Here is a 20,686-nt window from a genome sequence, read left to right as displayed (position 1 = left end):
TGATAGCAGTCTTCAAATATCTTAAGTCCGGTTATAAAGAGAACAGCGATAATTGTTCTTCGTGTCCACCCAGGGAAGGACAAGAAATAATTGGCTTAGTTTGCAGCAAGGGAGATTTAGGTTTGATATTAGTTAAGCACTAGAACAGGCTTCCAAGGGAGACACTGGAATACCCAATATCAGAGGTTTTCATAAACAGGTTAGACAGACACCTGTCAGGGATGACCTAGATTTCCTAAGTCCTGCCTCATTGGGAGGGGAGGGAGGGATCAGTGACCTCTTTAGCAGCCTTCCAGCCCTGTATTTCTGTGAAGTGCATCAGAACCCCTCCTAAGCTATTCAAATACAGTATTGTCAACAACTCATTCTCTCAGTATGTCTGGTTTTTGTTATTAACTTGTAAACTTTCAGCCTCTGTGTTCCATCATTTTGCACTGGTGAACAGGGGGACAATTCGCAGCGAATGAGATTAGTCAGCCCCGTAGTTACCTCTAAGGGACCAGGTCTGGTCCGATGAAGACAATGGAGTTACAACAGGTTTAAGTCTGACTCTAAGTCTTTTGGCTCAATGAGGAGGCCAGAAGAAGGCTCCAGGAAGCAGATGCATCTGAGGAGACTTGAAAGGCAGGGTAGCCTGGCTGCATGGGCACTTGTTCAAGCTAATCCACAGCAGTGCCAGAGAGCTGCACCTGGGAACATGGGAGCTGTGAACTAGAAGCGATGAACAGCCACCAGAAGGATCAGACAAACATCCTAGCTCTTCTGCTGGCTCATACATTTCAAAGAGCCCATTTAACAGGTCATCCTCTCTAGGAGTCTGTTTAACAAATGGAAGTCGCAAAGTACTGTTGGGTTCCTCCGACTTCAAACAATTTCAGCTCAGTATCAAATGGGGTCCGGCATCTAATATTAGTCAATATTTTCGTTAGTGACTTGGATAATGGAGTAGAGAGTATGCTTATACAATTTGTGGATGACGCCAAGCTGAGAGGGGCTGCAAGCATGTTGGAAAATAGGATTAGAATTGAAAATGGCCTTGACAAATCATGGAATTAATCTGAAATCAACAAGGTGAAATTCAACAAAGACAAGTGCAAAATACTACACTTAGAAAAAAAATCAAATCCACAACTACAGAATGGGGAATAACAAGCATGGTGGTATCGCCGAAAAGACTGTTTTGTTTTTTGTTTTTAAATGGATCACAAATTGAGTATGATCCCCCAAATGTGGTGACGTTGCAAAAAAGGCTAATATTCTGGGGTATATTAACACGAGCATCCTACATAAGACACAGAAGGTAATTGTCCTGCCCTACTCAGCACTAGTGAGACCTCAGCTGGAGTGTGGTGTCCAATTCTGGGTGCCGCAGTTTAGGCTAGGATCCCCTAGCTGGCTGAATCCTGAGCTTGCAGGATGTATGTAGGTTCCTAGTCCAGCCTCTCGGCTGTGCCGTTGCTAAAACGCTTACCGGTCTATCTGTGCTGGAAAACCACTGTTTGCCACGTGAGGTTCCCACATGCTGTCTGAAGAAAATGGATGTGACCTTTTTTCAAAAGGACCTGAAATGCCCCAGGTGAAATGGTGTGTGTGATTGCCACTGAAAGGAAAATGTGCTGTGGTTCTTGCGCACTGGACTGATGCATTCTGTTTGTGTCCCAGTCTGGGTGTAAGATTTCAGGTCTTCACTAGAGCTCTGCTGGATCAGGATCGGTGCTTAGATCCCCAGGCGCTAGATACTCTAGCGATCACTTGGACAGAACACCCCGAAACTGACTTGAACTTCACAACTAAAGTCCAGTTTTATTTTTACTACCCAGGGACTCTTGTGGCTAAAGCATGTGAGTGGAGGCAGGAGATCTGAGTTCAAGTCCCAGCTCAGACTTCCCGTGTGACCTTGGACAAGTCACCTAATCTCTCTGGACCACAGCGCCCCATCTGTAAAATGGAGAGAACATTTTCTTTAGTCTGGCCACTTGGGTTATGTCTACACTGCCCCACAGTTCAGACTACCAGGGTGTGAACAGCAGAGCGCATGGAAGTGTTGCCCTGTAACTCCCCTGTGTGGACGCTGCAGATGTGAACCTTTCCCTTTGCATTGATGTAACTCTGTTTGAAGAGAACTCTCTTAACACGAACTAGGAACCTTTTAGGTCATGCCTGCGGCATCCACACAGGAGAGTTACAGCACAGCACTTCCGTGCACATGTCTGTTCACACCCTGGTAGTCTGCACTGTGGGGCTGTGTAGAGAAGCCCTTAGACTGTAAATTCTTCAGTGCAGGCATGTGTCGCTTACTATGCATATATACAGTGTCTGGCCCACTGATACCCCTATGTCAATTAGGGCCTCTAGGCATTTGCCATCATAAACATGAATGAGTGCTTTGAGATCATCGGGTGAAAGTAGGGTAACCATCTGGCTGGTATTTGACTGGCTCTGCTGGTTATTTTTTTATAGATTAAATTATTTTTCTGGTGACTAGAAAAAAAAATCTGCCATTTTGTTGATGTTTTTAGTGGGTCTAAAGATTTGCATTATTATCCCAATACACTGGGATAGCTAATGTTAGAGGTTTGTGTCCAGCTAAAGAGGCTGCAGTGTTCCCGCATCCGCAGTTTAAGCTAAACAGATCAAAACTGTTGAAAATACAGCAGCTGCCTGCCCATCACCGTGCAAGGGCACTGCGCAGGGGCGTGAGAGAGGTTTGAGTCATGAGAGAGTGAGGAGAAGTGTAACGTTGTCAATTTTTATCTACATGTGTGGAGTTGCCTTGTGGTTGGGTGTTGGGATTGCCTCTGGGCGGGGTTCATTTCAAAGGTGGTAACGCTAGGTGCCAGGTTCTGCAGAAGTGCATTCTGGATCTTGAGTCAGGCAAGACCGATCACCCCACACTTGTTTGCTGCTTAATCCTAACCTATGGACTGAAATAGCACACAGATGCTGTGGGAATTTGCGCCTGTCCCAGGCTGCTGATGTTCCAGGACAATAGTTGAAGCCAGCAAAATATAATGCAAGTTTTTATATATATAAAAATATATATATATTTTTTACCTTACTGAATAGGGGTATGTTAGAGAGTAGGAAGATCTAACAGGTCTCTGCTGACACTAAAGTTCTTCTGACTCTTGAAAGGTTTTCTACTATTACCAGCTACTTGCATAGCAATCAACATGCCCTTTAATAAAAGACTGATCCTAAAGGCGCTTTCTCCCTTTTCTGCCATTGCTATAGCATAATGAATTGGACAGTGATGTAGAATGTAAGCGGCTAATCCAAACCCCCTTACAATAGATGTTTGGTATTGATTCTGCATGCAGAAAGAATTATAGTCCTCTGGCTCATTGCATGCACTCTTCTTACTTGAAGGATAATTTTAGCCAATCCTGCCAGATGCTATTTCTTGTCTCATGTCTAAAAAACTGGCTGCAAGTGACCTAAGAACCAGGAGGTCCCTTCCAGTCTTATCAGGGCAACCTTGTCATATAACCCAGTGGTTTTCAAACCAGTATTGGGTCGCTCTGGTCAGCACCACTGACCGGGCCATTAAAACTCCAGTCAAAAGTCCAGTCAGTGGTGCTGCCTGCTAAGGCAGGCTAGTCCCTACCTGTTCCGGGGTGCAGCCTGGTGTCGGAAGGGGCCAGCAGCAGGTCCAGCTCCTAGGCAGGGGAGCCACAGGGCTCTGTGCACTTCCCCTGCCCCAAGCATGGGCTCCACACTCCCATTGGCCAGTTCCCAGCCAATGAGAGCTGGGGGAGGCGGTGCCTGCAGGCAAGAGCCTCACAGAGCCACTTGTGCGCCTCTGCCCAGGAGCTGGACCTGTTGCTGGCCACTTCCGGGGGTGCAGTGCAGTCCTGCCTTACCACCCCCGCTGTGCCGCTGACCGGGAGCTGTCTGAGGTAAGCCCGCGTCCCAATCCCCTGCTGCAGCTCTGAGGCCCCCCAAAGCTGGAACCCCTTCCTGCACCCCAAATCTGTTATCCCCAGCCCAGAGCCTGCACCTCGAGCCCAGAGCCCTGAACCCCCTCATTGCCGGCCCCACCCTGCAGCCCTCACCCCCGCAACCCAACCCTTTACCCCAGCCCTGAACCCAAACCCCTCATCCCCAGCTTTGTTGGGTCGTGGGCATCAACAAACTTCTTCAACTGGGTCGCCAGAAAAAAGTTTGAAAACCACTGATGTAACCCATTTAATACACTTATCAAGCTCCATCCTAAAACTTGTTGAGTTGTTTGTCCCCACTGATATTCCAGAGCTTCAATCCTCTGATCGTTAGAAACCCAATTCCCAGCCTAAACTTATTCATGGCCAGTTTATTCCCATTTATTCTTGTGCCAACACATCTTATGGGTGGCACTGTACACTTAATTTGTATGCACAGTCAATGTGATGGCATGTGCCCATTTGCTTGCACCAGAATTGTAATACTTGTGGTTGGCAATGTGATGAATCAGGCCCCAAATATTGAAAGTGGCTTAAAAACCATGACTGGTTAAAAGAACAATTCTACATTTGGGTTGGCTGTTACAATTATACCAGAATGCAATGTGCAAGTGACTTGAAAATAGCCAGCTTTGCACACAGTTACCAATGTGCGGGTGTAATGTTGCTCCCAAATTAGCTGTGCAGTTGCATTGTGCTCAGCGTTTGCTCACCTAAAAGGTTTAGAAAGTTGTCTTAAATTATAAGCAGCCTTTGAATGAAAAATTAGAATGAGGCCCTCTACCTGTTGCTGGTGGCTTTCTGTGCTGCCTACAGGGGGGACATGGCAGGTAGATGGGGCATCACCAGAGCATTATGCAACAGCCAAGAAATTATCCGAATTATGCCCATTGTTTACAGTGCCCGCGTTCCATCTTCTCATGCCAACACATTGTACTGCACACAGCCGTGTCCAGGACCTATTCCTGAGCTACAATGGCTGAGAGGTTATTGTGAGTGAACTACACAGGCCCTTTCAGGATCTAAGCCCACCGCTTTGGGCCACCTCAGGCCAGAATGGTACAGAATTCCCACTGACTTCACTGGGTGTTTGTACGTACGTGCCAACAGCTGGATGTAATTCAACTCTGAGTCTGAAACAGCTAACTGAATGTTTCCTAGAGAAGTTGATTGTGTCCCAATTACAGGGTTAGGATGGGTTATGAGTTTGGGTGAGAAGCTGGAAAACAGAAAACCCTGAAGGGCATCACAGCAATACACATAAACATCAACCTTTAGCCTCTAACAGTCACTCATACTGGGGCTTCAGAGACCTGGAAAGCTACCAGGACTCAACAAACACCCAGGAGTTTATCCAGAACCTCCTCAAATAATTTATTCCGATTCCCACAGAATAACAACTTGTTAAAGGGACCCAGGTCGCTCGAAAGCTGTGCCAGTAATAATTCATGCCCAATTTTGAAGTCAAATATTTAGTTAAGCAGAGACTGTCTGATGGCTGGATGAAACACAGACAGCATCTGAGCAAGCTCAACGCTTCAGTTCTTCATCAATGTCCATTGGCACAAGCTGGTCACTCAGTACCATGTTGCTTGTTTTTCCAGACTCTCTTATGCCCAGGTAGCTTTTCCAACAGCTTGGAGAGAGGCATTTCAGCTGTGCTCTCAATCCTATTACAGGCAGAAATAAGTCCACTGAGGCTCTTAGGGACAACTCTGATACAGATCAGCAACTTACTGGAGATTGGCAGGTCAAACCTATGCCTCTGATGTGTACCTTAGCTAGGCCTGCCCCTGTATAAGATGACTGCTGTCTACATACATGGAGATGGTTAGACTGAAAAGTGTCTGGCCCTTGGCTTCTTGGGAGTTGTTTTGTCCATATGATAAAAGAACTGAATAACGGGCAAGTGCCTGGTTAGATGAGGCCTATGTCTGAATTAGCCGGGGGTGTAGAAGAACATCTAAGTTCGGTCTCTACTTTGGAGTCTGTGGCTGTATCCTTACTGTTCAGCCTGCCAACGCTCAAATGTGGGAGACTGTGACAAAGATGACGGATACAAATTACACTAAAGGATTGAATCCCTGATCATTGTAAGTGATTCTATGGTATTAGGTTCATGAGTCTCTCTTTCTCATGTAAATGGTCAACAACAAAATTGTTTATGGAGCATAGGTAAAGTCAGGACTAGAATGAGGATCATCTCAGAGGTAGGCCCATACCCTGTATTGTAAAACACCAAAGATATGTCACTAGCTGCTGTGTAATAGAAATGTAATAGGCAGTGTCTGTGTCATTGCCCTCTGCTAGGTGGGATCAGAATTACTCAGCTGTGTGTCATTGTCCATATACTACTAACAACTAATGGAGATTCTCCATCTGCATAAAGCACAAAGTGCTCAAGCAAAAAGCGAATCTGAGGGTCTTTTATCACTGCTGGCCCAACACAATTCCAAGTGCCTGTGGTGTGCAGAACAGTAATGGGCATGAAGTCCTAGGTGGTTATATATCTGTTTGTCTTGTTGGCCAATGTTTGTAGATCTGACCTACTGGATGCTTTATGTCTGACTATGTTGTATAGATTACATGAGTCCAAGCGATATCTATGCATGTGGTTAGCAGAGTCTACTGAAAAGACACATACTTCCTGGTATGGGGTAATTTAGTGGACTTTTCACTTCCCTAGGGGTTCCTCTTTTTGAATGTTTTCTAGCAGACTCCAGTTTGCGTCCCACAAAGTGCAGCCACGTCTCAACAAAAAGCTCTCTGGCTTAGAAGCCTGCACGGGAGGGAGCTGCAGCAGTAGCCTCAAACGTGAAATTTGCCATCCAGCTCCTTAGAAAACCAGTTGCCAATGCACATGCAGATGAGCCCAGAAGGGCTCCAGCAAGGAAGAGCAGCTCTGTGGCATGCTCGTTCCATCATCTTCCCCCAGTATCAGCCCAGGCCCTTGTTTACACTAGGAAATCACATGGCTTCAGCAGTCAGGCTAGCTGACTTGGTGCTGACTACAGGGTTAGCTGTAAGGGAGCACCAGGGCAAGTCCTATTCAGCACAGGTTCCACTGAGCTTATGCTGAAGCCTGTGCTCTTCCCTGGTGTAGACAGGGCTATGTGATGTCTGCTGGGCAGTGACTTAAGACTGCAAGGAAACAGGGATTGCATGGAGGCCTATAGGAAAAGGTGTTTGGCAAGGCTTTTTTAAAACTCGTATGAAATATTTTGGGCATGATTCTAGTCTGTCTCAGTTATGAATTAGGAACTCCCAGAGGGCTCTACTGCTAAAGGGTCACTTGGAAGCAAATGAGATTGGTTTTTTTTGAAGGCAGATTGCATGTGTTCTGTATGAAACAGCCCAGCGTTCTTTCCAGGAGAAACCAGGGGCCAGATTCTGCTCTTACATGCACCAGTCTAAATCCTGAGTAATTCCAATGACTGAAATGGCACAACTCCAGATTTACGTAAGCCAGCGTCTCTGAGATCAGAACCAGGTCCCTTGTTTATAAATAAGGAATCCTTTTTACTGGAGTCTGCACCTTAGAACAGGGCTCTAGTTAACTTACTGCAGGAATCAAATCTGAAAAAACCAAACTGTCCAATGACAACCTGCTTCCTCATTCCCTGTGATTTGCTTCTACAAAACATAGAGGCTCCGGAGGAGCCATGAGGTGATGGAAGGTTCAGCAGTAGGTGGGACAGGGACAACTATCTGAAAGCTTGTCTCTTGAGTAAATACAGTTTTAGGCAGTTTAGCTAGAAGAGCTTGAGATGCCTGGCTCAAATCAGGTCCACCATTTCCAGCTCTCACGTGGTGGGAGGATAAATTTGCAAAAGGACTAATATCCACGTGCCTCTGCTCTCTTACGTGGCTTAGACTTGGCTTTCTTCTTAGTGTGGCTCCTCTTCCCTTTGTGCAGGACGTGTTCAAGTACAGAGCCAGGGCGGGGAGTGGTTTTAGAGAGGAGGAAGGCCAGGGACAATATAGAGAAGGAAATGAAGGCCCTGAGGTAAAGCTAAAACTTAACCCATGCATGCTAATAGGTAATGCTCAATAAAGAGAATGAACAATAATAGTTATGACCAATAACAACAGGTAGGGCTGAGCCTAGACCAAAACCTCTGGCACAATGTAGAACTTTGAAGAAGTTCCATTGGCAATTCAAACTGAGAAATGGCATGAAACAGTGGGTCAAGAGAGACCTGGGTTCAAGTCCCCTGGGTGAGTGATCTGATTCCCCTCTCACCCTTTGTCTGTCTGTTACCTTTGCGCCAGTAATGCAAAATAAAACCTGAGCCGCAGAGTTTGGTAATCTCCGGTTACACTGGTGGGAATAATCCTCATGCCCCGAGTTTGGAGCCATCAACTGATGTCCACAGAAGTCAGTATAGAATCTTCTTGCTATACGGACCATTGCCTAATCAGCTTTTGGTAACTCTCCTCTAAAGTCTCAAGCAAAGCTCTCTGCTGGGGGCAGACTACGGCAGAAGGTGGTTCACTGGTGCAGTGGCAAATTCTTTGTTGCATTATGAAATATATTGTACTTTGGGGCTGGTGAGAGCCTGTGGGGGCAGCATGCTCAGGTCCTATGGATGGAGAGGTTACTTTGATTAGTCAGCACATGATGGCCCCCAGCATGAGCTGTGGTCAGTCCTACTCCACCTAGAGGAGCCTGGATACTGCAGTGATGGGCATATGGATCAGGGAATTAATGGCTGATCACCAGCCAGGGTGGCCTTTAGGGTGGTAGGGGGACCAGGGCCAAAGGAAATTGCCATACTCTGTTTGATTCTGTCTTCTACTTTCACTTTCACTGATCCTACTGGAGACCGTGTGAAAATTCACCTTGCCTTCACCTGACTTCAGCGGGAGCAGGTCTGAGCCCTTGCTTTCATGGTCACTGTTTCCCTCTGCACTGAAGGAGCCACACATGGTGTTGCGGAAAAGCACAAGGTGGTGGATCTGAGGCTGAGTTAGATCTCTGCTGACAAAGGTTTGCTCTGTGTGTGGTAATTGCTCCTCCCCCCACACTCGGCAGCAGGGATCGCCACAGAAGAACAGCTGCGGCTGCCTCATAAATAAAGTTGTCTAAACATGCACGTAATAGAAAAGTAGATACAGCCTAGTATGTCGCAGCTAGAATGGTCAGTTCACACCAAATTAATCTCTTTTGGTCTCTTGTAATTTATGGTGGCTTGTAGCAGAAATCCCACTGCAGATAAATGGATGGTCTTGCAGCGAGTGTGAAGGCTCTTCCAAAGCAAGGAAATCTTGGCTTGGCAGGAATCCAAAATACTAGCGCAGATTATGAAATGTCCTTTCCGCTGAGCGGCCCAGCGTATCCTGCTTACTTTGCAGCTCTCCGGACTGCCTTAGCTTGTAGCTAGTGTGTCAATGGCTCTGAACAAGCTGCCTGGGTTAAGAACTCAAGCGCCGCTCCCTCCCTTCTTCTAAAACCGCAACGAGCGGCAAAAATGAAACCATGCCCTGAAATAATCTATCCTGAGAGCATGGTGTTAACCTCTGAAGCAAGCCCACTGGGCAGTAAACCAAACAACCCAGAAGTGATCTAGAGGTCCTAGAGAGACACCATTTGCGGCTTCTTCAGTGCAGCGGGAAACTGAGGCCATAAAACTGAGGGCTGAGTCCTGCCCCTGCTGAAGTCAGGCAATGTGAATTTTCACATGGTTTCCCACAACAGTTCTGCAGGAGGATGTTTACACTGACGTTGAGTTGATTGTGTTAATTCCATCATGTAAAACTTGATAAGGAAGGGGTGCGATTCTGAGCATCTAATAGAAACTACATTAAATAAGATGAATGAAGACACATGGGCTCTAGCAAATAATTCTTTTTTAGCCCATGGATAGTTTAATGAGGGAACAGATGGGGAAGCAACACCTTGTGTTAGAAGGATGCTTAAGTGCAGCCTTGGAAGTGTTTCATTTCTGGCTCTCTGTGTGGCGTTGTGTTTTTGGTTTTGTTGTTGTTGTTTTTTTTTTTTTCCAGAGCTTATCACATCTGTCTTTGCCCCTGGACATGTGCAAGTTCACAGAAATGGTTCTGTTCCAGGGCTAATGAGTAATTCCATGGTCTTGGGCTCAGAGAAGGGGGATGGAACATACAGCAGCTGGAATTGTATGGTTTGCAAGGAACTCCGCTGGTACAGAATTTCAGGCCAATCCATGTTTTTATTGTTGTCCAACAGGCTTTTCTTAAGATTGCTGCTGAACTCCTTGGCTGTTGGTGCAGAAATGACCCCTCCAAGGGATGCAGAAATCTAGTGGGGATACTTGTTTTCGGCATATCAAGTGCAAATGGAAAATAATTACGCCAACGCAGGTGGTTTGAATTTATTTGGGTGTGAACTTTGCTCAGTTCATGAAGGAAAAAGTGCTTGAATCCAGAAAGTACACAGGCTGTCCTGACTCTGGTTTAGATCTGATTTGTGTCGGGTAAGCTGAGATGAATTGAGTCTTAGTAAGTCTCAGCAGATCACTGTGCGTTTGTTTGCTAAATTCAGCTTTTCTCCAAGCAGCGAGCGATTTTCTGCCTGATGATTCTGTACAGAGCACCGGAAACAGAAGACAGATGTCATATGTTTATCAAATGTTTCCATCACACACACTGGTTTTCCCATCTTGGCTGGCTTGCAGATCTCAGGCCCCAAGGCTGGGTTTACACTGCATGCACAGCAATGTATTTGTAGTGTACACAATCACTTATAGATTCTCCCCCCACACACACTTTTTCCTAGTGCTAGCATCCATAAATGAGGTCATGTACACACACACTGCATGATTCCAGCCACGCAGCTTCACACATTTTAATTGCTACTGCACTTTCCCTTTTTTACGTGATCACAATCTGCCTCCTTAGACACCTGTGCATCACTCCTCCCTGCCATATTCCTCTTCCTTTCTGCTGTCTGCCTCTTACTCGGTCCCATGGGACATATTTCTCCTTATCAGAGCTCACAGGCTTTTCCTGTTTAAGGAGAAGTTGGGAGCTCCCCTCCCCCCTTGTAGAGAGACTGATTAGAAAGGAAATTCTTTTTATAACCAAGATCTGAGGATGTAGGCTAAATCTTTTACAGCTGCCCATGAAGCATGAACTTAATAGGCCTCTTTCAGTCACTTCACAATCGCTCCAATAAATTATGGTTGAGTGGTGCGAGCACAGGTCAGAGAGCCAGGAGCTGCTGCGTCCTCAGCCAATACACTGATTCTTTCTGGGGCCTTGGACAAGTCAGCAGTGACCTGATTTCCAGAGGTGCTGGGCACAGGGCACTAGCAAATTCACTGCAGTCACTGGTTTGCTACAGTTTGGCAGTTCTGAAAATCTGGCCACAATCTTCTCCTGGCTTCAGTTCATCCTCTGTCCACTGAGAAGAAATATTTCCTGCTTTTCCAAGGTGGCGCTAGGTCCCTCTTCAGAGCAGGGAGTGTATTTTACATGATGTCTGTGCCGTGGCTAGGACAGCCTGAAGGTGATGTAATACAACTTAATGAAGTCCTGCAAAGAGAAGCGTTCAAGGTTATGATCACCACCCTATCCTACCTAGTTAGCAGGACACGCACTGCAGTGTCATCACACTTTGGGGAAGGGTGAGACGCTCAGGAGCTCTGGCTTCAGTTCCAAACTCTCTGCCACAGGCTTCCTGGGTGACCCCCAGGCAAGTCACTTAGGGTTTGTCTACACTGCAATAAAAGACGCGTGGTTGGCCTGGGTCAGCTGGCTCGCAGGGCTCAGGCTGCGGGTCTATAAAATTGCAGTGTAGACGTTTGGGCTGAGTTCCAGCTCTGAGACCCCACCAGGGGGAGACTCCAGCCTAAACCTGAACGTCTGCACTGAATTTTGATAGCCCCTCAGCCCGAGTCAGCTGACCTGGACTCTGAGACTTGGTGCTCTGGGGTTTTTTTTATTGGTGTGTAGACGTACCATTAGGCTCAGGTTTTCCAAAGTGCTCAATACCTATCAGCTCCCATGGAGAGTAGTCAGAGCTGCTGGGGACGGAGCTCTTGAAAATCTGGCCATGCGTCTCTGGGCCTCGGTTTCCCATCCATGATATGGGGATAATAGCACCTCCTTCCTCTTGCCATTGAAATAGACAAGACGGACAAAGGGCAATTCCTTCAGGACAGGGACTCTCTCTCTTACTTTCTTTGTACAGGGCTTAGGGTTACCAATGTTGGTGGACGTATTCCTGGAGGTGTCATCACCTGACCTGATCTTTAATTCCTGGAGACTCCAGGGCAATCCTGGGGGTTTTGTAACCTAGCACAGTGGGGTTACCGCTGCAGTGCAAGGCTTTGCATGCTATTGCAGTCCTCTGCTCCTACTCCTCTAGCTGGTCCTGATCCTGTGGGAGATTCAGGAAACAGCACTGAAGGACCAACCTGTGAGGTCCATAGCAATGGAAGGTGCTTGCAATCCTGAGCTGTTGGGCCTTAGCTGCACAGGGTATTATTCAGTCTAGGGAGCCCCACTGCAGGGTCAGACTGGCTGGGTGTTGCCCCCTTTCTTTGCCCAGGGACATTTGCATTCTGGCTCCACACCTGGCATTCAGCAAGGGCCCATCACACACGCTGTGCCATCCACCTTCCGAACCGCACCACTGAGGGGGCAGAGTTTGGGACAGTCCGGGCAGTGGAGGAGTAGAGCCTGGCACCAGCATCATTAGGGATAACCAGTCAGTGCCGAAGTGAATCCAGCTTTCCCCTGACATCCCTTTACTAGGGAATTCTCTGGGTTACCTAGAAACAGATAGCACATATTGCCAATGCAATGATTTATTCTGCTGGGCTACTCCCCTTCCTGGGCCTTGACATCTGTCTGCCCCCTTCCAGCTCCAACCAAAGGTCAGTGCTAGAGGTGGAGGAAGTGGATTGTATAGAACCTAGCCTAGAATTTCACCGGGATCTGGCCCTGGGTGCATTGCCTGCATTCACAGTACCAGCGTTAGGCTCCGAAGCATGCCCCAGCATCCTTTTGTTCTAGCGATGGCCTTGCTGGCGGTGCTCTCGCCTATCAGCAGACTTCCTTCTCCACTGGACTCCTCCTGATCTACTATTGGCCCGGGTTCACCACTGGGGGGGAAGGATTTTGCTTCTGCATCTACTCTGATGCCTCCTAAAATATGATCTCCTCGCTGGCCTCCTTTATTGCCTGAAGCAGAGCCTGGTCAAACGCCACCTTTTGCTGTTTGTAACTAGTTTGATTACTTTTGGACGGATTGGTTCATTGTTATGCTCCGGGGTGTCTCCTGGCTCTGTCTGGGAGGGGAAGCGGAAGAGCCAATCTATCCTGTGTGGGCCCTTGCGGGATTTCTGGACTAGCAGGAAAAAGTAGACATCTTCTGGGAGAGCTGAGCCTTGTGAGATGGCAGTCCAGGCTTCAGCAGTTCAAATCCGTGTCTGGATTGCGGGGTGCTTCTCCAAAGTGAACAGCTGAAGCCTGCTGGTCACTGTCTGCACACACGCCGCTCCCCGCTCAGAGCACAGAACAATGCTAATATCCTCTAACGTACATGAAGGTTCCTTATTCCATGGCAGCGGACCCCAAAATGTGAATGCGTAGGCAGGCTTTGCGACCCAGAGGCCAGGTGAGTGTTAGTCAGATGTGAAAACATTTCACAAACGAGCAGCCCGGGGGAAACCTTGTTTTGATTTCAGAAACCTCAAACCTCCACACCCAGCAACCTGCTCCTTTCTCTGTGGAAACTTTCCCACTGAGCTGAGGTCTTGGCGACCAACGCTAGGCTGAGTTTATTTGGTTTCCCAGTTGCGTGGCTGTGCTCCCTCGACGCTGGTAAACTTTCCCCTGCACAGGAGGGTGGTGGTTGGCCCGGAGTCCTGGGGGTGATGAGGAGCTGAACGCGCACTGCACTGGAAGAGGGAAGGGTGGCAGAAGCAGAGAGGGCTCCTGTAGTAACAGCTGACCTGCTCCTATGGGCTGTTAACACATCTTACAGCCAACTTCACCACCGCCCCTGACAGGCCGGGCGTCCTCAGAGCTTGACAGGCAGCCGGAGCCAGTTGCTTTCATCATGACAATGTCATTATCCTTAAAAGGGAAAACTCTGAGTTATCTTATCTGCTTAACTGCCTTCTGGTGCAGATCGCTATATTGCTAATCTGAAGTATGCAACTTAGTCCCAGTGCGCTCTAGCTACGGCAGGCTAACCAGTACTGTGCCATTCTGCACTGTCTCTCCAGCATACTGAATTGCTCAGTTCCCCCCTCCCCCTCTTCTGACTCGTTGAACTGACAAAGGAAGGCCCAGTAGCATCCTGAGTGTCTCCGTGCAGTAACCATCGGAGGGTATGTCTGTGTGACAAGTGTTGTGGTGACACGGTTGCAGCTGCATCGCTGTAGTGTGGACATTTAGTCCAGCGATGGAAGGGGTTTTTCCAGATCTGTCATACCCCCCCACCACCACCCCAAGAGGCAGTCGCTAGGCCAGTGGAAGAATTCTGAGCCAATCGGAGGGTCTAATCCTGACCACTCTGCACAGGGTGTGAAATTTGTCACGGCCCTGAACAATGTAGGTAGGTCAGCCTAAGTTTTAGGTGGAGACCAGGCCTGAGGCCCTGATCTTGTGCTTTCAGCCCCCCCAAGCCTGTGTGGAGCCCTGTTGAGGGGGGCCCTCTGTGTGGGTACAGGGTCCATCCACCTGGAGAGGTCACTGCAGGATTCGGGCCCCGGTGGCAATACAAGATTGGAGAGCTGCTGGAAGAGGTATACCTGAACACCACGAGAACTCCAGGATAACAGGGTGGGAAACAGCGGCATCTTGTGCTCCTGCTGCTAACTTTTCAGGAGACTTTGTGAACTGTGGAGGTGAATGGGAGGGTCCACTGAGTCCTGGTTCATGGCCTGAGAATTTCTTCTCTTCTCCTGTGGAGCAGCCCAGCCAGAAGGCCACGTCCCACCTGGCTAAGACTTCTCTGAAGCTTGTCAATGTCACAGGTACCATGTGGCTGAGCAGGGTCACGCAAAACTTCTAGAAACCGCTCTCCTATTTTTGTGCTAAAAATGGTGATTTGGTGACCAGATCAAGGAGGAGGATGATTTTTTGGCAGCAAAAATACTTTCATTCAAAATTAGCCCAATTTCCAGAAGGAAACAATCCCCTTTTTGTCCAAGTATTTTGCAAAAATGGGATCAGATTTCTAAAGAAATGTGAAAATGGCCCTGTTCTGAGACTCTTTGAACTCACTGTGACTATTTTCCTCCCCTTGAGCAGTACAAGACACTCCTTTCCCTGGCCGGTGACGGATGCAGTTTGAAAAACCACCTCAGAGTGTAGCCACTGTGGTCTGCAACCAAAATGAATGTGCCCACAGTTTAGGGTTGATCTCAAGTCCCATCCAACTTTTAAATGATCCTTGAAGTAAATGCTCAGTGAGGGTGAGGCCAGTGCACGGTCTGTGCTGCTTAAATCCCACTCACTCCACATCTTGACTGGCCCTCTGCCAGTTTTGCTCTGAGGCCCTGATCTTGCAATTACATCTGCATAGGGAGAGAACTTTGAACCCATATGGCTGCAACTGCAGGATCAGGGTCTTACTACTTTGAATATTATGATCTGAGATTTGGATACTACCCCTCCTTAATCCAGCAGCTTGCATACAAAGTACAGTTGGCATTCAGAGCCTTTTTAAAAGTTAACTAGTTCTTCTCAGGCTTCCACTCGGACGAAAACAAGTCAAATGTATTGGCTCTGCTCAGTAAAACCAACCCCGAGCAGCTGCCATCTGTGCTGCTGGGAAGTAACACCATTTCCATGGAAAATGATCAAAGATTCCAGTTCTCAGGCTTCCTGTGTGAACTTGGGCAAGTCACATAGCCTCTCTAGGTCTCTGTTTCCCATCTATAAATGTAACCCTTCTGCCCCTCAGAGTTGGCAGCAACAAGGGCCAGGTTCAATATCTAGGGGATCCATTCCAATAACACAATGCAAACCGGCTTGAGCCCCCACCCAGTGACCTGGGACAAATATATACCACCCCTGCTGGGCGCCTCCAAGAGGCAATACTTCCCCTCTCGCAAGCACAGAGTCTGAGTGTAGCAAAAAGCCTTTTAATAACAGAGAGAAACAATGTGGCATTATGTTGGGGAAACACCAACACATGAGCAAAAACCCACCCCAAGCAAATTTGGGGCATGTCCTTCCCCTTTGGCTCTTGAGTCCAGCAACCCCAAATCACCCAAAGTCCCAAAAGTCCAATGACCCAAAAGTCTCTGTCCCTGGTCAGGGCAGCCCCAGAGTTCGAAAGTTTATCTGCAGAGCTTTACCTCCCAACCTGGGTGGAGATGAGGGGGTGGGAAAGAGAGGTAAGGGGCACCTTACATGATCTGAAGCTGACCGCCCCACAGCTCCATAGGCCTTTGCTCCGCTCCATCAGCCGCCCCACAAACTGCTTTGCTTGGCTCCGCTCTGGGGCCCACACGCAGCTCCTGCCATCCCACAAACTGCTCTGCTCTGCATCCCACAAGCAGCTCCCGCCATCCTATGAACTGCTCCACCAGCCTGTCCACAAGGCACTCCAGCCGTCCCAGAAACTGCTCCACAATCTATCTTCAGGCTCCCCCACTACTTAACACAACGCTCAGTGATTTCAGCTCTTAGGTGAATTCAGCTTGTAGTAGGGGCGCCTCAGTGCTGGTGCACCATTAGCCCAAAGTGAGCTCAGCAGCCTGTAACTAGACTCCTAATAGAATCAAAATTAGCTCTGATATTCCACAGTGGAGAGAGGAGGAAGTGCAATTAGCATGTAAGGCCCTCACCAAGGGGCCCATGCCACCAAGTATTAATACTTGTCCCCAGCCTCTCTCAATTCACAGAGTTTTGGAACCCATGACCCTTGCCTAGCAAGTGCTACTTCGTTGATGGTGAGTCCCTCCATCATAACAAAAGGCCAAGTACAGTTCCAAGCACAGTTCCCATAATCAGGGTAATAACAATTTATTCTTCCTCCCCCAATAACAGAGACAGTGGGGATCCCACAGCAGCCAAAGTGACCATTTGGGCAGCTATGGCCTCATTCTAGGCGGGGTGGGTGTGCCTATGCAAATGAGATCGGCCCCTGAAGTTCTTTTCCACAACTTGCCACACCGCACCACCAGATGTCAGGGTGGAGCTCATTCTGACACTGCTTACATAAAATTGGGGATAACAGCACTGCCTACCTCACCGGGGTGTTGTAGGGATTCTGGGGAGCTCATATACTAGGGTAATGGGGCCATCATAGCCAGACCTGTGCCTCAGAAATATGCTCCTTGTGGCAGCTAACATAGCAGAGGCCTTAAAATGGAGGTGGCTGCTTTATTTCCTCCGAGGGAGTCCGCAATAAACAATAGCTGTCATTTCTGTTGGACCTCTGGAAGATCACAACGTGTGTGGGTATTAAATATTGGACTTAAAAGGCAGCTGGTTTAGGGCATGTCTTTCTGGGACAAGGTATCCTGTTAGATGAGGAAAATGCAAGAGGAAGAGCCCTAAGTGAATATGAACACTGCGCGATGTGGTAGCTGAGCTTCCATAGAGGTCTGTGAACCTGGGCTCCCTATGTGCAGGTGAGAGGTACTAAGTAAGATGAATCCAGGGCTGGTGGAAATGGTTTGTCCCAGAAGTGTGTTTAATTAAACACTACTGTGGGGGTTGTAGAAACTTGGCACCCCCAAAAAAAGTCAGTTTTCCTCAAATTATTGGGTTTCTTTTATTATTAAAAATAAAAGAAAACCTCATCAGCCAAAATATGGAAAAATTTTCACTGAAAGAGACTTTTTTGACCAGCTCTAGGAGACACCCCCCCCCCTTACAGATGAGGAAGTTGTGGCTACAGGATTGACCCAAGGTCATGATAGTAGCCAGCTCTCCTGATTTCCATCCTGTGTCTTAACCCCAGGACCATCCTTTCTCCTTTAGTAAAGCTCACCCAAAACATGTTTCAAATTTAGATCAGGCATCTGTGAAACTTCTGGAAGCCAAGAGGCCATTAAACACTGACATAAGTTGTGTGGGGAGGGGGAGCCAGTAACCCCTGCAACAGCCTCTGTTTGCAAGTTGTCTGGCCCACGTGGGGAAGGCATGACAGGAACTGTCTGCAATACTCTTGTCTCATCTCTACACCCAGATAATTCTTAGTATTGTCCACCCACATCCTCCCTCCTTCTGCCTCCTTGACCTCTTCCTTCACACAGGCCCTTGCGGTCTTTGCACTAGATGACCTCATTGTTCACCCTGAAATGCCTCCAAAAGAATGTCAAGTTTCTTATTTCGCCCTCATGTTTAAACAACAAACCCCATCACGCAGCATTCTTAGTCACTCAGGGCTCTGCCTCTTGCACTGTCCTTGCCTAACAGCACGCCTTGTCCCAGAAAGACATGCCCTAAACCTGCTGCCTTTTAAGTCCAATATTTTATACCCATTCAAGGGCAGGAATTCTGGGTTCTATTCCTGCCATTGCCCAAGGACTTCTGGAGGGGGATGGGTGAGTCATTAAAGGATGACATTTCAAAAGTGGACTCTCACTTTTTTTAACTCTCTCAATTTTTGGATTGACTTCAACTGGAAACATGAACATCAGCGTTTCTGACATTCAGGGGCAAGATATCCATTGAGCAACCAAAAGCAGAGAGACGCAGAACTCGAATGTTTGAGAATCTAGGCCTTAGCCTCTCTTGTGCCTCAGTTTCTTTAGCTGTGGCCTGTATGTAATATCTCCCTCCCTCACAGGGGTATTGAGGCTAAATTTAGATTGTAATCTCTTGGGGGCAGGATTGTCTTTTAGTTCTGGGTCTGTACAACATCTAGCACAATCAGGTCCTTGTCCATGGCTGGGACTCCAGGGCTATATGGTAGCACAAAGAATAATAAATGTCCAGAAAGTGCGTTGAGATCCTGATGGGAAAGATGCTATAAAAGCGCAGCATCACTCCGCGGATGATGATGTGAGTCAAAAGTGGGGACTGAGTTTTAACTTCTTGTCAATTTGATTCACTTGCCCTTATTTTTAAGTAACCCATTTAAAATTAATCTTCTTCCATTGCAGCCCCCAAACACTGGGGCACCATCTAATGTGTGAACCTAGCCCTCCTCCAGGGGGTTCCTAGAGGTTTGAATCCAAATGAGATGATCAGTAAGGAGGACAAATGACAGCTGCACAAGTAAAATTATATTTATATCAGCATGGCTATACACAAAGTTGAGCATGTGTGTCTGTGTGTCCCTGCCTCAAAGAACTTTAAGTCTAAAGGCACAAGATGGCATAGGACGCCTCTATGCTTCTTGGGAATGGATAGTTTGGGAAGGGGTTTGATAGAGAGAATAGGAGGTAGAGGGCACTTGGTGAATGTTAATTAAGAGGCTTTTCCAAACACTAGGGACAGCAGGAGAGAAGGGGTGATGTCAGGGCTAGGAGACGAGGTGGGAAAGGGGAGACCTTGGGCCAAGCAGAGGTAGCAGGAAGGATAGGAGATGTAGGCAATGGGTATGGGGGAATTTCTAGTGTGGAGATGCTCCACGTGTTCTGAGTTGTAATATATCACCCTGCAGCTCCAGGTGCAACACAGGCCTCTGAATTCGTGTGAGAGAGAACAAGATTCAATATTTTAAAACTGATGAGTGTTGGAGGGGGGCAGTGGGTTATTAGTCATATAGCCTGGTTGCTGGGGCCCAGCCAACCTCTTACAGAAACTGTATAAAATTCCCACCCTTGGCCTTTAACGCTAACAAGACAGGCTAGCATGACCAGAGAGAACCATAAAGCTGAAAGCAGGTGGTTTAAGGGCTGATCCTGCAGACCCTTCCAAGGCTAGTTCTATTTTGCAGAACTGGGCCATAACTATGGAAGGGTAGGAGGGTGGGTGGGGAACACTGCTTAATAATACTTCACGTGCTCCTCGACGAGCAGGAATGCTCTTGCCAAGCACAAAATTGTTAACTGTTAAACAGTGCCACATCAGCAGTTGTCACAAGAATAATGCAGTTTGCATAACCATGAGGTAAGGCACTGGGGGATATCGTGACTAAGTTTCCAGGAACAAATTAAAAACTGGCTTTCCAAAATGTGTGGGCTTGCATAGCAGAATGAAATATAGGGTTCTTCTGTCTCTAAATATTGTGGCCGTGTTTTGTGCCTTTGATTAATTCCTCTAATTCTCCCTTGAACTGAAAGGCGAAATCTTGGAGAGCTTTGTAGTTTATGGCTCAGTTTTAAGGTAAGAGCCACATTTTTAACTCTGAGGGTAATTAACCATTGGAATGGACCAGCCAGGAATGTAGCAAATCCTCCATCGCTCGGGGCTTGGGGGTCTTCCTGAAAGAGATGCTCCATTTCCTCCACAAATTGTTGGGCTTGATATAGGAATCACTGGGTGAAACCTAGGGCCTGTTTTTATGCAGGAAGTCAGACGAGGTGATCATAATGGTCCCTTTGGGCTAGAGCTGTTCACTGGCTGAACTGGGAAAAAAGGTTTCAGGTGGACCCAAAACACACACTTTTCAAATTCGGCAGTGACCTTGAAAAAGGTGAAAAAAATCTGTTTTAGGTTGAACAAAAATGTTTAAATTTTTTTTTTTTAGTGTAACTGGTTTAATGGAGGCAAAATTTGACACAGGCAATTTTTGAATAAAAATAAAAACATTTCATTTTGAAAACGTCAGAACACAACGTTTCGATTTTTCATTTTTTTTTTTTAATTCAACTAAATGGAGACAATTTCAGGAACGGTTTCGGTTG

Source organism: Lepidochelys olivacea (assembly GCF_965140295.1).
Source record: "Lepidochelys olivacea isolate rLepOli2 genome assembly, chromosome: 10".
Lineage (NCBI taxonomy): Eukaryota > Metazoa > Chordata > Testudines > Cheloniidae > Lepidochelys > Lepidochelys olivacea.
This window is presented reverse-complemented; position numbering follows the sequence as displayed.